Source organism: Oratosquilla oratoria, chromosome 12 (assembly GCF_046742065.1).
Source record: "Oratosquilla oratoria isolate Oo_2021 chromosome 12, ASM4674206v1, whole genome shotgun sequence".
In the NCBI taxonomy this organism is placed as follows: domain Eukaryota; kingdom Metazoa; phylum Arthropoda; class Malacostraca; order Stomatopoda; family Squillidae; genus Oratosquilla; species Oratosquilla oratoria.
Window position 1 is genome coordinate 24,821,365 of NC_134788.1, and position 17,500 is coordinate 24,838,864.

Genomic DNA, 17,500 nt, shown 5'->3' on the forward strand with positions numbered 1-17,500 from the left:
GGGGAATGGAGGGTAGGGGATGAGAGTGGAGGGAACGGAGGGGAGTGGAGGGAATGGAGGTAGTGGAGGGGAATGGAGAGAGTGGAGGGGGTGGAGGAGTCGGAGGGGATGGAGGTAGTGGAGGAAATGAATGGAGTGGAGGGGATGGAGGGAGTGGAGGGGAATGGAGGAAGTGGAGGGAATTGAGGGAATGGAGGGAGTGGAGGTTAAGTTATTCCAACCAAGTATAGTCTTACGTGTGTGTGTGTGTGTGTGTGTGTGTGTGTGTGTGTGTGTGTGTGTGTGTGTGTGTGTGTGTGTGTGTGTGTGAACAGATTTGTATACTACGTAGTACAGTCGGACCAATAAGTCATGTCACATTGGTGTCACAGTGAAAGTAACAATATATATACACATACATACATGTATGTATAAACGTGTGTGTGTGTGTGTGTGTGTGTGTGTGTGTGTGTGTGTGTGTGTGTGTGTGTGTGTGTGTGTGTGTGTGTGTGTGTGTGTGTGTGTGTGTGTAAATTCTCTTAAACAAGATATGTTTTCCCTCCACTCCCCTCCACTTCCTCCATCCCCTCCAACTCCCTCCATTCCCTCCATTCCCCTCCACTTCCCTCCATTACCCTCAATTTCCTCCTCTCCCCTCCATCCCCTCCACTCTCCTCCTTTCCCTCAACCCCCTATATTCCCTCCATTCCCCTCCACTTCCCTCCATTACCCTCAATTTCCTCCACTCCCCTCCATCCCCTCCACTCTCCTCCTTTCCCTCAACCCCCTATATTCCCTCCATTCCCTCCACTCCCTTCCATTCCCTCCACTCTCCTCCATTCCCTCCAGTTCCCTCCATTCCCTCCACTCCCCTCCATTCCCTCCACTCTCCTCCATTCCCTCCAGTTCCCTCTATTCCCTCCATTCCCCTTCATTTCCTCCACTCTCCTCCATTCCCTCCACTCCCCTTTGTTCCCTCAATTCCCTCCACTCCCTCCACTCCCCTCTAACTCCCTCTATTCCCTCCATTCCCCACCACTTCCCTCCATTACCCTCAATTCCCTCCACTCCCCTCCATTCCCTCCACTCTCCTCCATTTCCTCCACTCCCCTCTATTCCCTCCATTCCCTCCACTCCCCTCCAACTCTCTCCTTTCCCCTCCACTTCCCTCCATTACCCTTAATTTCCTACGCTCCCCTCCATTCCCTCCACTCTCCTCCATTCCCTCCACTCCCCTCTACTCCCTCCATTCCCCTCCATTCCCTCCACTCCCTCCATTCCCCTCCACTCCCTCCATTCCCCTCCACTTCCCTCCATTCCCTCCACTCTCCTCCATTCCCTCCACTCCCCTCTATTCCCTCCATTCCCTCCATTCCCCTCCATTCCCCTCCTTTCTCTCCATTCCCTCCCCTCCCTCCAATTCCTTCCATTCCCCTCCACTCCCCACTATTCCCCTCCACTTTCCTCCACTCCCCTCCATTCCCTCCAATTACCTCCAATCCCTCCAATTCCCTCCATTCCCCTCCACTCCACTCCAATTCCCTCCACTTCCCTCCACTCCCTCCATTCCCTCCATCCGTAATCGAATCCATCTTCAAATTATATATTTAGATAGTTACAGGACTCGAACCCGGTTAGTTATTGTCGTGGTGTCGAATGGTGAGGAGGAGGAGGAGGAGGAAGAAGAAGAGAGGAAGAGGAGGAGTGGAGGAGGAAGAGGAGAAAGAAAGGAGGCGGAGGAGGAGGAGGAAGAGAGGAAGAGGAAGAGAGAGGGCGTAGGAAGAGTATCGTGAAAAAGAGGAAGAGAGAGAGAAGGAGAGAGAGAGAGAGAGAGAGAGAGAGAGAGAGAGAGAGAGAGAGCGAGAGAAGGGGAAAGAGAGAGAGTGAGAGAGAGAGCGAGAGAGGAAGAGGGTGAAGGAGAGAGAAATAGATAGAGAGAGAGAGAGAGAGAGAGAGAGAGAGAGAGAGAGAGAGAGAGAGAGAGAGAGAGAGAGAGAGAGAAAGAGAGAGGAGGGAGGGAGAGAAGGAGAGAGATGGAGAGATAGAGAGGGGGAGGAAAGAGAGAGAGAGAGAGAGAGAGAGAGAGAGAGAGAGAGAGAGAGAGAGAGAGAGAGAGAGAGAGAGAGAGAGAGAGAGAGAGAGAGAGAGAGAGAGAGAGAGAGAGGAAGGGAGGGAGAGATATGGAGAAAGAGAAAGAGAGAGAGAGGGGAAGAGAGAGTGAGTTAGAGAGGGAAGAGAGAGGAGGAGAAAGATGGAGAGAGAGAGAGAGAGAGAGAGAGAGAGAGAGAGAGAGAGAGAGAGAGAGAGAGAGAGAGAGAGAGAGAGAGAGAGAGAGAGAGAGAGAAAAGAGAGGAATATGACACTGCCTATCCCAGCAATGATGACACACTCTTATGACACAAACATGTCACGTGACGTGTCACATCGTCGTCATCTGACAGTGTGTCACCTTATGACACAAAATAAAATAAAATATGTACTTATGTGTGTGCGTATGTATGTTTATGTGCGTGTGTATGTGTGTGTGCGTGTGTGATTCACCCATGGTCTTGGACCACGTGCTGGACTCGCGATCGACAGCTACTACCCTCCCGAAAGAGAGCTCAGAGCTCATATGTATGACCGATTTATGGGTAATACTGTGACCTTCCATGCACACCCAATTCCCCGCCCACGAGAGTTGGAGTAACGACTCGCAGCGCAGCGATTCTGAAATTATTTCAGCCCTAGGCGGGGGGATTCGAACCCGGACCGCCGTAGTGGCGGCCGGGAATTCTACCACTGCGCCACGAGTTTAGGGAAGGAATCAGAGGTTGGAGGAGAAATAGCCCAATGCTATAACGCCTTTAAAAAATACCATGTTCACATTAGTGGTTTAAACCGCGCGGAAACCGCGCGAAAACCGCGGCGGTGCCGTATAGTCAAGGAAAGAAATTACGTGATTGTGTGTGAACACCTCCATTAACTTAAACAGAAACTGAACCGCCGCGGATCAGACCGCTAATGTGAACAGGCCCAAGTATCGCCAACTTGTTTAGAAAATTCTGGAAGCTTCCATAACACTCAGGGCAGAGGTGATCGTAGAGTAGCGTCTTGTGGTTGCCATGGTAACCAAGATAAACGAATGACGTCATGGTTTCTACCAGCAAGCTTCCATACAGCCCCCCTTACCATCCTCACCATGTTTTAAGAGAAGATAACTTTATGGAGAAGGATGACAGGAGGTAAGAGACATGGAACTACCTAGTGTAGGCCTTATGGTCTCTTGCAGTCTCCTCAGAGTTCTGTGGTCGTTCTCTTCTTCGTCCTCTTTGTCATATGGCTGACAGGAGGTAAGGGACATGGAACTACCCAGTATAGGCCTTATGGTCTCTTGCAGTTTCCTCGGACCTCTGTGATCGTTCTCTTCTTCGTCCTCTTTGTCATAGGGCTGACAGGAGTTAAAGGACATGGAACTGCGTAGTGTAGGCCTTATGGTCTCTTGCAGTCTCCTCAGACTTCTCCGAGGGTTGCCCCTTATGGAAGTAACCCTGAAAATGGGGTCAAATTCAGGAACATGGAACTGCCTAGTGTAGGCCTTATGGTCTCTTGCAGTCTCCTCCTACTTCACAGAGGGTTGCCCCTTATGAAGGTAACCCTGAAAATGGGGTCAAATTCAGGAACATGGAACTGCCAAGTGTAGGCCTTATGGTCTCTTGCAGTCTCCTCCTACTTCTCCAAGGGAAACAGGTCACAAGGGATTTATTCTATTTTGTTTATTATAGACAAAGATATAGTGACTTCACAAGGGAATGTCGAAATTATTTTACAAATATAATTTTTGCACTGGAGATGTAATATACGAAAGCGCTCTGCTTCGTTAGTTTCTTTTTTCCAAGTGGTGTACTTTGCATAAGTGAACATACGTACCCCTGTTCTTATTAGCATATATATATATATATATATATATATATATATATATATAAAAATATATCTATATATATATATATATATATAGTGAATGCATATTCCTCATTGGAATCGAGGTATATAAAGGAAGGAAAGGGTAGTGGATGGGTGTGAAACAAGTAGGAGTAAGCACGTGCCTTTGACTTAGCTACCCTCCTTATAAGGGTGGAAAAGCCCTTTGTATAGAGCTAGATAAATATATAATGTGTTAGAAAATGACATTCAGTCGACGGTAAAAGGTCTCGATTCAATCTCACGAAAGAGTTGTTACTTTGATTATGAAACCCTTCCATCAATACCAATCGTGTTTCTTTGATGGTACTCGGTACCATCAGACATCTTAGTCGTGGAGTTAAATCGGAGAAACTTAGATTCTAGAAGGAAATAGGCAATAACTGGTTTACCAATAGAGTAGTTAACGAATGGAATAAACTTAGTAACCATGTAGCAAGCGCTGAAACTATGGGTTGTTTTAAGATTAGGTAACTTTATGGATGGGGAGGATAGGTGGTAAAGGACACGGAACTGCCTAGTGTAGGCCTTATGGTATCTTGCAGTCTCATTCTTATGTAATGGAATCATGAAACTCCCTAGTGCAGGCCTTATGGTCTGTTGCAGTCTCATTCATTCTTCCCTTCTTCAAGTCAGCATTCAGTGCCGTACGGCATGCATGAGGTTATGTGAAGGTTTCCGAGACCTCAATGTCGTCATCACATGCATGAACAGACTAAACTCTATTATACAGTATGCCCTACACACGCCTGGAACACAACCAGGACCTCCAACGACTCCGCAAGAAGTACCGCATCATCAGTAAAGACGAGATCGATGGCCTTGGTGGTGTTACCAGTGAGTACTCCGCGATGACATTGATAGACAACTCTGTCCAATGGATATATCAAATGGTGTTGAGGTGTGGACATATCCCTGGCTCATTTTCAACCCACACGAAAGACGAATATGCCTCATCACCAATCCACAGCACTCTATTCTGCGATGACATTGATCGAGAACTCTGTCCAATGGATATATCGAACAGTGTTGAGGTGAGGACACATCCTTGCCTTACTCCTAACTCACACGAAAGACCAATAACCATCACAGTAGTCCTACGGATATACAGAAGATCCGTGAACAACTCACGATCCACTAAACTAAATCCTGTCTTGAGATTGACAAAGTCTGGAAGCAAAACCTCCTGAAACACATAGGCGTTCTACAACAAAGATCTCGATCAACTGTTGATTAACCAGGGGCGAACCTAGACTGTTCAGGTCTCTGAAACTTCATCAGAGGAAAATATAAGAGGGGGTTTATACGGTCTAACGGTCCGTCGAACGCGGTTCGACAGACACGTGTTTAAAGTGATGTGTGAACGTGTGAACGGGGTATTTGGTTGTCGAACACGTTGTGTTCGACAACCAAATACCCCGTTCACACGTTCACACATCACTTTAAACACGTGTCTGTCGAACCGCGTTCGACGGACCGTTAGACCGTATAAACCCCCTCTTAGAGAACACCATGACAGACACGTTGAACACTCTAATATCGCGGTTGTTATTACAGTCCTGCTGATCCCTTTCCCCCTTCCTGATACCAGACGTTTTTTCCAGTCAGATGGGATGGTACTGGACTGGCCAACAGCACATAGTACTGCAATCAACCCACGGATCATGGCCTTGCCACCTTTCAAATTATCCACAGCCTCTCACCTCACTCTAAGAAGGTAGAATTTCATTTATCAGTGGATCAACAATCGTTCCGCGATCACCAAGCTAGGGACGCAGTCCGTCTTTTGGAGTACTCGCCCCCAGTGAGCTCTACACCCATCCGTGTCTGACACAAATCACCCATCAGCTGTTCGGACAGAGGTCACCTGGGTCAAGTTTCTTCAGGGCTCGATAAACAGGTCTTAGGTCATATTCACTGAGATGGCCGTCGGCATCTTCATCGATTCTTCAAGAATTCCTCTCTTTAGCCATCCTCACAAGGGCTCTTGTCTACCATTTCTGAGTCCTGTGTCTGAGTCACCAACACGGGCGACCTCTATACTCTGTAGTATCTCACGCGACGCCACACCACTCCTCGACGTTAGACGCTTTCCAATGCACTTATCGGCAGCTTTCAGGGTTACACATGGAATCCCCCAGTTCTTCAGGGTCCTCAAGGGTGTCAAGCATTTTGAATCCATCTGAAAATATCTCCGAGTACTCCTGAGCACAGGAGTACACGGCTCGACGGCGCAGTGGTAGGGTCCGCAACCGCTAACCCCGCGGTCCGAGTTTGATTCCCACTCAGGGCTGAAATAATTTCAGTATCGCTGCGCTGCGAGCAGGTACACTAACTCTCGTGAGCAAGGAGTTTGTGTGTGTGTTGTATGAGCTCTGAGCTATCATCCTGTTGGGTAATAACTGACAATAACGAGTCCAACACATGATCCAAGACAATGATTAATCTCAGGCATCATCCACGAGTTTCTCCAGATGATAGCCAGGTGGATAATATTACAGAATTCTCTTTAACATGATACTCAGTCTCAGTGTTGCTACCACAAGTCTAAGATCTGTTTAAAAAATCTCAGCGCCCCTTGAAGGATCCTCCAATGGGTAATAACAAGTAAAGTGAACGATCTCTATTGAAACTTAACAAATACCTGATCGATCTCCTCTGATACTCATCCTATACCAAGCAATCCTTAGTCTTCTGGACTTTGCAAAACTTAGGAGAAATCTGTAAATATGAACAACATAAGAATGAAGGAGACTACATGAGACCCTAAGGTCTACACTAGGCAGTTCCATGTCCATTACCACCTATCACCCCCATCCATAAAGTAACAACCGATAGTTTCAGAGATCAGTACATGTTTACTAAGTTTATTCCATTCGTTAACCACTCTAATTGTCCTCAATTCTAGGGCCATGGGGCTCAAGATACACTCCATAACCTGTTCTGTCGAAGTCACCCAAGTGTGTCTTCGTATCCGGAGAAAACAAAACACACCGCGGAAAATTACTTTGCCTCCTCCACTTCCGCTCCCTCTTCTTCCCTCCCTCCCCCTCCCCTCCTCTTCCACCTTCTCCCCCTCCCTACCTCTCCCTCAGTCCTCTCATATTTTCTCACCCGTCCGGGTGTATTTTGTCCAGGTGGTGTTTTGTCCGGGGTGTTGGTGGTTTGTCCGGGGTGGTGTTTTGTCCGGGGTGGTGTTTTGTCCGGGGTGGCATTTTGTCCAGGTGGTGTTTTGTCCTATATTCATGTGTCTCGTGGAGTCCACTAGTCGACTGTAGTTAAATATGACATAAACCGCCTCCTCTTAAAGTTCAAACGTCACAGTTGAAGTGTTTGCTGCAACAAGAGATGATCAAATAGAGTCATAATCCCACTGGTCATTAGCCCACACAGTATCGGGCAAAATCCCACACCTAACCTAACGTAACCTTCCAATTAACCTAGGCTCACAATCATTAATAAATCTATCAAATGAAAAGGTATATTCTAACATAAATCTAGGGTATATTTATTCATACTATCAAAATCCTAGAATGTTTAGAAATCTGGAGGATTTGGTCATCACGTGTGGGATTATAAAGAATGGGATTTTGTTTGTGTTTAGACCTAACAATCCGACCCATGACCGAAAAAGGGGGGATTAGGGGGGGACACTATTCGGTTTCCACAAACTCTGGTATAGTACTTCCACCACCACCATTACCACCACCACCGCCTTTCCAACCATCATCCCTCCTACCACCACATTTTATACCATTCCATTTGGGCTAGCCTAGGGTGACAATTCTTCATATGAGCTATCCTAGGGTCAGAATTCTTCATGTGGGCTATCCAAGGGTGCCAATTCCTAATGTGGGCTATTCTAGGGTGTCAATTCCTAATATGGGCTATTGTAGGGTGCCAATTCTTCATGTGGGTTATCCTAGGGTGACAATTCTTCATGTGGGCTATCCTAGGGTAACAATTCTTCATCCGGGATATCCTAGGGTGACAATTCTTCTTGTGGGCTATCTTAGGGTGACAATTCTTCATGCGGGATATCCTAGGGTGACAATTCTTCCAGCGGGCTATCCTAGGGTGACAATTCTTCATGTGGGCTATCTTAGGGTGACAATTCTTCATGCGGGATATCCTAGGGTGACAATTCTTCACGTGGTCTATCCTGTGAAGACAATTCTTCATGGGGACTATCCTAGGGTGACAATTCTTTATGTGGGCTGTACTAGGGTGCCAATTCTTCATGTGGGCTATCCTAGGATGGCGATTCTTTATTTGGGCTATCCTATGGTGACAATTCTTCGTGTGGGCTATCCTAGGTGATAATTCTTCGTGTGGGCTAGCCTAGGGTGACGATTCTTCTTCTGGGATATCCTAGGGTGCCAAATCCTAGGGTTATCCTAGGGTGACAATTCTTTATGTGGGCTATCTTAGGGTAACAATTCTTCATGCGAGATATCCCAGGGTGCCAATTCTTCATGTGGGCTATCCTAGGGTGATAATTCTTCATATAGGCTATCCTAGGGTGCCAATTCTTCATGCGGGCTATACTACGGTGACATTTCTTCATAATAGGCTATCCTAGGGTGACAGTTCTTCATGCGGGCTATCCAAGGGTGACGATTCTTCATGTGGGCTACATTAGGGTGACAATTCTTCATGCGCGCTATCCTAAGGGTGACAATTCTTCATATAGGCTATCCTAGGGTGACAATTCTTCATATGGGCTCTACAAGGGTGACAATTCTTCATGTGGGATATCCTAGGGTACCAATTTTTCATGTGGGCTATCCTAGGGTGACTATTCTTCATGTGGGCTATCCTAGGGTGACAATTCTTCATTTGACCCTCTTCCTCCTCCTCCTCCTCTTCCTCCCAACACCTGTGAGGCCGCTCCCCCGAGGTCAGGTCAGGTCAACTTCCCCATGGGACGTTCGGTTTGACCCCTGGGGGGCGGGGGGGAGGGAAAGGGATTGGGGAGGAAAGCAGGGAGGGGGAAAGGAGGGAGAGGAAGGAAAGGGAGGTGGGGGAAAGGAGGAGGAGGAGGAAAAGGGAGGGGGAGATGAAGAGGAGGGGAAGAGAAAAGAGAAGGGGAGAGGAAGGGAGGAAGGAGGAGGAAGAGGAGGAGGGAAGGGGAGGGAGAGGAAAGGAGGAGGAGAAGATATGGAAGAAGAGGAGGGAGGGAAGAAGAGGATTGGGGGGAGGAGGGAGAGGAAGGGAAGAGGAGATAAGGAAGAGGAGGGAAGGAAGGGGAGGGGAGGAGAAGGAGGGAAGGGGAGGGAGAGGAAGAGAGGAGGTGAAGGTATGGAAGAGGAGGAGGGAGGGAAGAGGAGGATGGAGGGGAGGAGGGAGAGGAAGGGAAGAGGAGGAGATAAGGAAGAGGAGGGTAGGAAGGGAAGGGGAGGAGGAGGAGGAGGGAAGGGGAGGGAGAGGAAGGGAAGAGGAGAAGATAAGGAAGAGGGGAAGGGAGGGAGGGGAAGGGAAGGAGGAGGGAAGGGGAGGGAGAGGAAGGGAGGAGGAGAAGATATGGAATAGGGGGAGGGAGGGGAGGGAAGGGAAGTAGGAGGGAGAGAAGAGGAGGAGGGAGGAGGGAGGAGGAGGAGGAGGAGGAGGCAAAGTAATTTTCCACTCGCTGACGGGGTGTACCACAGCAGAATGATCGGAGGAGGAGGAGGAGGAGGAGGAGGAGGAGGAGTAAGTGTAGGGATAGAAAGTAGGAAGAGGAGAGGGAAGAGGAGGAGGAGGAGGAAGAAAAGGAAGTAGTGGAAGAGGAGGAGGAGGAGGAGGAGGAAGAGGAAAAGAAGAAGAGTAGGAGGAGGAGGAGGAGGAGAAGAAAGGAGTGTGTGTGTGTGTGTGCCGGCTAGCGTCGAGAGTGAGAGATAGAGATAGAGTGAGAGAGAGAGAGAGAGAGAGAGAGAGAGAGAGAGAGAGAGAGAGAGAGAGAGAGAGAGAGAGGCAGAGAAAGAGTGTGAGAGAGAGATAGAGTGAGAGATAGAGAGAGAGTGAGAGAGAGAGAGAGAGTGAGAGAGAGGCAGAGAAAGAGAGAGTGTGAGAGAGATAGAGATAGAGTGAGAGATAGAGATAGAAAGAGAGAAATATAGAGAGAGAGACAGATAGAAAGAATTAGAAAAATAGATTGATAGAAAGAGAGAGAGAGAAAGAGAGAGAGAGATAGAAAGAGAGAGCCGGCTGGTTAGCAAGTACCCTTCCCCCTCCCTCCTCCCTGTCACTCCCTCCCTTCCACCCAACTTTAAAAATCTTAATCTAATTTTAATTCAGTTTAATTTCTTTATCATTTTCTTCAATTTTGGCTAAATACTATATTTGTTTTCTCTTTAATTTCCAAACAAATTTCAAAACAAACAAAAAATTAAAATAGAAAATCGTAAAAATAAAAAACAAAAAACATCAACTGTCAACTCGCCTCTGTCAACCACAACAACAGAGACCCAGTCAACCATCAATCTCAACTCTATCCACTGTTCGGGTTTGGTTAACTCATTCAACTCCGATGACAAGATGTCTTGTCATTTGGTCAAATAAAACAAAAAATCATAAAACACCAAAATGTTTGATCAAACACCAGAAAAATATGACGTCAGTCCTCGCTTCGCTGCGAGCGAAGCGAGGATTGACGTCATATTTTTCTGGTGTTTGATCAAACATTTTGGTGTTTTATGATTTTTTGTTTTATTTGACCAAATGACAAGACATCTTGTCATCGGAGTTGAATGGGTTAAGATGAGTTGGGTTAAATAGGTTACGTTAGGTCAGGGTTGAGTCAATTTAAGTTAAATTTGGTTAACTAAGGTTAGGTTAGGTTAGGTTAAACTAGATTAAGGTAGGTTAGGCTTAGATTAGGTTAGAGAGAGAGAGAGAGAGAGAGAGAGAGAGAGAGAGAGAGAGAGAGAGAGAGAGAGAGAGAGAGAGAGAGAGAGAGAGAAGGGGGAGGGGAGGGGAAGAGGAAAAAGGGGGAGGAGGAGGGGAAAGGGGGGAGAGGAGGGAGAGGAGGGGAGGGGGAAAAGGGGAAGGGGGAGAGGAGGGAGAGGGGGAAAGTGGGAGGGGAGGAGGAGGGAGAGGAGGGGAAAGGGGTTAGAGGAGGGAGAGGGGGGAAAGGAGGAGAAAGACAGATGACAACGGTGTCCAACCAGGAGGACAAAATTGTGTCCTACCAAGATGATAGGTGTGTCCTACCAGGACAAAAATATGTCCTACTAGGACAACTTTCACCTTCCAGGACAAAAATGTGTCCTACCAGGATGACAAAGTCTCCAATCGACATTTTCCTGATTGTCTTCCGAACACTGCTGGTCCAAAAAAAAAAAAAAAAAAATCTTTATATTTTAATATATTAATTATGATATTTTTAATTTCTATTTTAGAATTCATAATTAATCATGAACATATAATCAATAGTACATATTGATATATTTGAATTATATTACATTTTGATTTATATTAAATTTGTTCTACCTGAGGTAGTTATTACATTTTATGCTGGCTAAATAATAGAAATAATGATAATAATAATAATAATAATAATAATAATGATAATAATAATAATAATAATAATAATAATAATAATAATAATAATAATAATAATAATAATAATAATAATAATAATAATAATGATAATAATAATAATAACAATAATAATAACAATAATGATAGTAATAATATCAATAATGATAACAACTATAATAATAATTATCCCCAAATGCAATAGACCTTTCCAGTCTATTTATTTCCTATTAACTTAATAAAACAATTAAAATGAAATATCAATTTGACTAAAAAGTCAGTATGTCATAATATTGGTTACAAAAAACAGCGCAATTGATATTTTCTTATGCAATATTTCTCATTTGTTCGTGTATTTTTCTTTTTGTCTTTTTACGTGACTTTTATTATTTCATACATATTGAGGTGAAAGTGAACACATTACATGGAAATATGTATGAAAAAATAACCATAATTCTATTCAAATTCTACTGTTAGATTGCTTTTGCTAACAAATCCTCGTCGAATATTCCAGAGAAATATAAATTACTAGACCACACGTGACCCATTGGGTCAAATAAAATTTCAAATGATACGTTGTTGATAAAATGGTCAATAACATCTTAATTAAGACAATGCTCTATTCAGTAGACAAAGGCAGTGACTTGATTAGTTATAAGAAGTGAAATGCAGAAGATTGTGACGTCATGTCGTCGTTGCTTGGAACACTACGCATCATATGATTTATACGGTTCGTAATATTTCAATAAACTCATTATGCCTCATAGTTGCTAACACACACACACACACACACACACACACACACACACATATATATATATGTATATATATATATATATATATATATCTTCATTAAAATGAATGGCAAGCTTGTTAGGACAGAGCTTCTTGTCGTATTTTTCTCTCTTCCTTAGAGTAATCTTGCCTTCTGTAGGCAGTAACCTTAATAAATCTCCGTATGTCATGCTGTGGAATAACACATAAATTTATCAATTATGTATGTTATTCTACAGCATGACATACGGAGATTTATTAAGGTTACTGCCTACAGAAGGCAAGATTACTCTAAGGAAGAGAGAAAAATACGACAAGAAGCTGTCATAACAAGCTTGCCATTCATTTTAATGAAGTATGCTTGAGGGAAAACCTCCTGCCCATTTACACTATATATATATATATATATATATATATATATATATATATATATATATATATATATATATATATATGTATGTATGTATGTATATCACAAGACGAAAATGTAGTAGCACATTTAGTAAAATGTTTTAAATAACCCACTGTCGGAGAAACAAAGCAAAAGAAACAGACGAACTGTATATTTCGACCACTACTGTGGTCCTCTTCAGCAGATGCTGAAGAGGACCACAACAGTGGTCGAAATATCAAGTTCGTCTGTTTCTTTTGCTTTGTTTCTCCGACAGTGGGTTATTTAAAACACACACACACACACACACACACACACACACACACACACACACACACACACACACACACACACACACACACATATATATATATATATATATATATATATATATATATATATATATATATATATATATATATATATATACATATGTTGGGTCAAATAAAAATTCAAATGATACGTTGCTATAAGAAGTGAAATGCAGAAGATTGTGACACACGTCGTCGTTGCTTGGGACACTACGCATCATATGATGTCGTGACGTCATGTCTTTTCTTCTGATTGGCTGGTCCTCAGTCGTGACGTCATATCTCTTCTTCTGCTTGGCTGGTCCTCAGTCGTGACGTCATATCTCTTCTTTTGATTGGCTTGTCCTCAGTCGTGACGTCATATCTCTTCTGATTGGCTGGGTGACGGTTTCAACCAAGCAAGATAACAAACACGATGATCAGAATTTTATAAGTACAGTATATAGATTATTACTATCATTAGTATATATATATATATATACATATATATATATATATATATATATATATATGTGTGTGTGTGTGTGTGTATTCACTTGGTCTTTGGATCACGTGTTGGACTCGTGATCGACAGCTATTTCGCTCCTGGAAGAGAGCTCAGAGCTCGTAGGTCCGATCTATGGGTAATGCTATGACCTTGCACACACACACACACCCAACTCCCCGCCCACGAGAGTCAGAGTAACGACCCGAGGCACAGCGATACCGAAATAATTTCGGCCCTGGGCAGGATTCGAACTGGGTGCTGGGAGCACTTCTGCTTCCCAGTTCAGCGCTCTACCAACCATGCCACCGAGTGTGTGTGTGTGTGTGTGTGTATGTATATAAACTTTTTTCATTACATGGAAATATATATATATAATAATAGCCATAGTTTTATTCAAATTCTACTGTTAGCTTGCATTTTCTAACGAAATATCATCGAATATTCTAGAGAAATATAAATTATTATTACTATTAACATAATCATACATACATACATACATATATATATATATATATATATATATATATATATATATATATATTTATATATTTATTTATATATATAAACTTTTTCCATCGCTGTCAAGATAAACGACATTGTACTGTTGCCATCTACTGGTCATCAAATTTTTAGGCGAGTTCTTCGTTCAATACTGCGAATACAACCAACATCTTACTAAACACCATCATGATATAAGACCCTAAATATAGAATCATTGTTGTAATTGTTCAACAACTTCATAAAATAATACAATTGTAATTCTTCAACGACTTCATAAAATAATACAATTGTTGTTCTTCAACAATTTCATAAAATAATACAAAACTCACTAATTCTATTCTAAAACGCATCTCTCGTAACGGCCGGGCTAGTTTAAAAGGTAATATTAAACTGAAGATTCTGTAATGTGAAACATGTGGTTTAATCAGTCTATTTATAAGTGACAAGAGTTAGATAACGTCGAAACAGCTATATGATGTAACAGGCATCAAAAACCAATGTAGTGTTATTACTGTATTTTTTACATATAAACCAGTGTATCAATTTAAATTGATAGCAATAATATGTCCATAAAAATATCCTTGGCGTGAACGACAGACGATTAAAAATAATCATGTTTATGTTGTTAATTTTGTATAATGATTTTGAACAGATTCGAACGCTGTTGCTAAAAGAAACGAAAAGTACTATGACTAACATTTTCAAAATATTATGCCTTGCATTTATATCTCTTGTGAATTCCTCTGGGTCACTGACTCGAGCTGTAATTATATGTAAAAAAAAAAAAAGACATTAGAAGATGCTGTCGTTCATTTAAGAGAGAAAAAATATATATAAACTAACCCTTCTATCTCGCTTACTTTTGTGGGTCAAAAGGGACTTCGACGAAACAGTCATCACAAATATCCTCATGAACAAGCGTGACTGAGATAATGGTCAATTTACTTAAGTGGGACCCTTGATTGTATAACTGGATAACAAGCATCATCACATTGTGTGAGAATAGCTTACCACAATACAGCTTTCTGAGCTGCAAATATGGATTCGCCAGACTCGGTTGCACATAATATCGACATTTTTTCAAAATTACACGTAGACATTCACTACTGACCGTCAACTAACCAAATTGGTACCGCATGGAAATTACTATATTTTGCTATTCTACGTGGTAAATTAGTAAATAGAAGTAAGATATGTGTGCAAAATAGTTACTAAATAAAATAAAAAATTCTAATAACTTAACGTGCGGACTCAATTTTGACTTTCAGTAGTTACTAAATCAATACTAGATGAACAATATTAATTTTCATATATTCTATATAAAAGATGATTGGAAAAATGCATAAATACTAAATTGAGTCGACATTTTCCAGCATCACACGTGAGCATTTGATATTAACTTTCAAGTCACCAAATCAATACAAATACGTATGGAAATTATTTATTTCCATATTTATTTACATAATAGATAATTAGTTGAAAATAAGGATAATTTGCAAACTCGATACTAAATCGTATCGACATTTTCCAACGTCTCGTGAACACATTCTAGAATAATTAATTTTCGACAAGTATCAGATTGGTACTATTGAAATAATTTCATAAGTTTTGAATGGAAGAATATAAGGTAGAAATATATATTTATTTTTGCTAAATAAATTCTTGAACAAAAGAACCGTCTGAAGAAACTTCTAACATTACAACAACAAGATAGACCAGTGAGCAATAAGACATTAAGTCTTGTTTTGAAATGTGCAAAGTTTGTATCCACTCCCATACAAATTTTATCGAGGCTTTAAGGTAAGGCAGTTATAATTTAAAAATTGATAGCACTAAATATAGGTGGTGGGAGATGTATATTCATAAACTAAGGATAAAAGTAGATATAAACTGCGATGACAATATGACATGGCCGTTGTCCGTTGAGGATGATAGCAAAGAACATTTTTCAAATCCAGTTTCCATATCCGGTGATTAAATGTAGAGGAAACCACATAGAAGCCAATATACATTCCATGAGGATATAGATAAATACCGTTACTATTTTTGGCTGTTTTTTCATATCTGGGTTTGACCGATGACCACAGAAAAAATAAAGACGATAAAAGTGATACAAGCGTTAGAAACAAATATGGCGGTCTTTCATGTTAGGCGAAAGAATTGATTGAACGTGAAAGGAAATCATTGATAGGAAATAAAAGGAAATTATTGATTGGAAATAAAAAAGGAAATTATTTATTGAGGTTAAGAACAAAATTAGCTAAAATAAAGAAAATTAAATAGTCTAACATTACTAAAAATTACTTACCCCATCCTCCCCCACCCACTACCCCGCGCCCCCCCCCCAAGTAAGAAAAAAAACGACAAAACTTTACCGAATGCATTTGATTCTTTTTGAAATCGAATTAAATCATTTAAGGTTTTAGCTGAAAAAGTAAAATTAGATAATTCCTAACATATATAAGGTAATAATAGTAATAATAATAATGATAGTTTACAAATTGGGTGATGGGAAGGGACCTAATGAGAAAGAAAGGAGGAGTAGGAGAGGAAAAGGTGGACAAATAGTTCCATAGAATTTATTTGTTTATTTTTTATTGTTTATTTTGTATTTAAGATTACTAAATTGTCACAAATAATTGACATATATTTATTTACTTTCATTATTATTATTGTTATTATTATTGTTATTCTCCTCCTCCTCCTCCTCCTCCTCTTCCTCGTCCTCCTTCCCCCCTTCTCCCCTTCTCTTCCCCCTCTTCCTCCTCCTCACTTCCCCTCCCCTTCATCATCTTCCTCCCCCCTCTCCCCTTCTTCCTCCTCCCTCTCCCCTTCTTCATCCTCCCCTCTCCTTCTTCCCTTCCCCTTCCTCCTCCATCTCCTCCCCTTCTCTTCCTCCTTCCCTTCTCTTCCATCTACTCCTCTTCTCTTCCTTCTCCTCCCCTCCCCCTCTTCCCCCTTCTTCCTCCCCTCCCCCTTCCTTCCCGCCCCTCCATCCTCCCTCCCCTTCCTCCTCCCCTCCATCTCCTCCTTTTCTCGTTCTCCTCCTTCCTTCCCCCTCCCCTTCCACTCCTCCTTCCTTCCCCTCCCCCCTTCCTCCTCCCCTCCCCTTCCTCTCCATCCTTCCCCCCTCTTCCTCCCTCCTTTCCTCTCCCCTTCCTCCTCCCCCTCCCCTCCCCTTCCTCCTCCCCCTCCCCTCCCCTTCCTCCTCCCCCTCCCCCTCCCCTTCCTCCTCACCTTCCCCTTCCTTCCCCCCTTCCTCCTCCCCCCTCCCCCAACCGCCATATCCACCTGTCATATCCCCCCTCTCCCTCCCCCTCTCCCCCTCCCCCGTCTCACTTCCGTTTGGCCACTCCCCCTTCCTTCCCCCCCTTCCCCCCCCCTTACTGTCATTCTTCCATCTATCTGTCCAGCCACCTCTTCACAGACAGACAGCCAAGCGTGTCTGTCTGTTACTCTACCCCCCCCCCAATGAACATTGGATCACGTGCTGGGCCTGTGATGAACACGCGAGCTGGTACTGTCCCCCCTTGAGCAATGGCATGGTTGGGTGATTCCTCTCTTTCTCTCTCTCTCTCT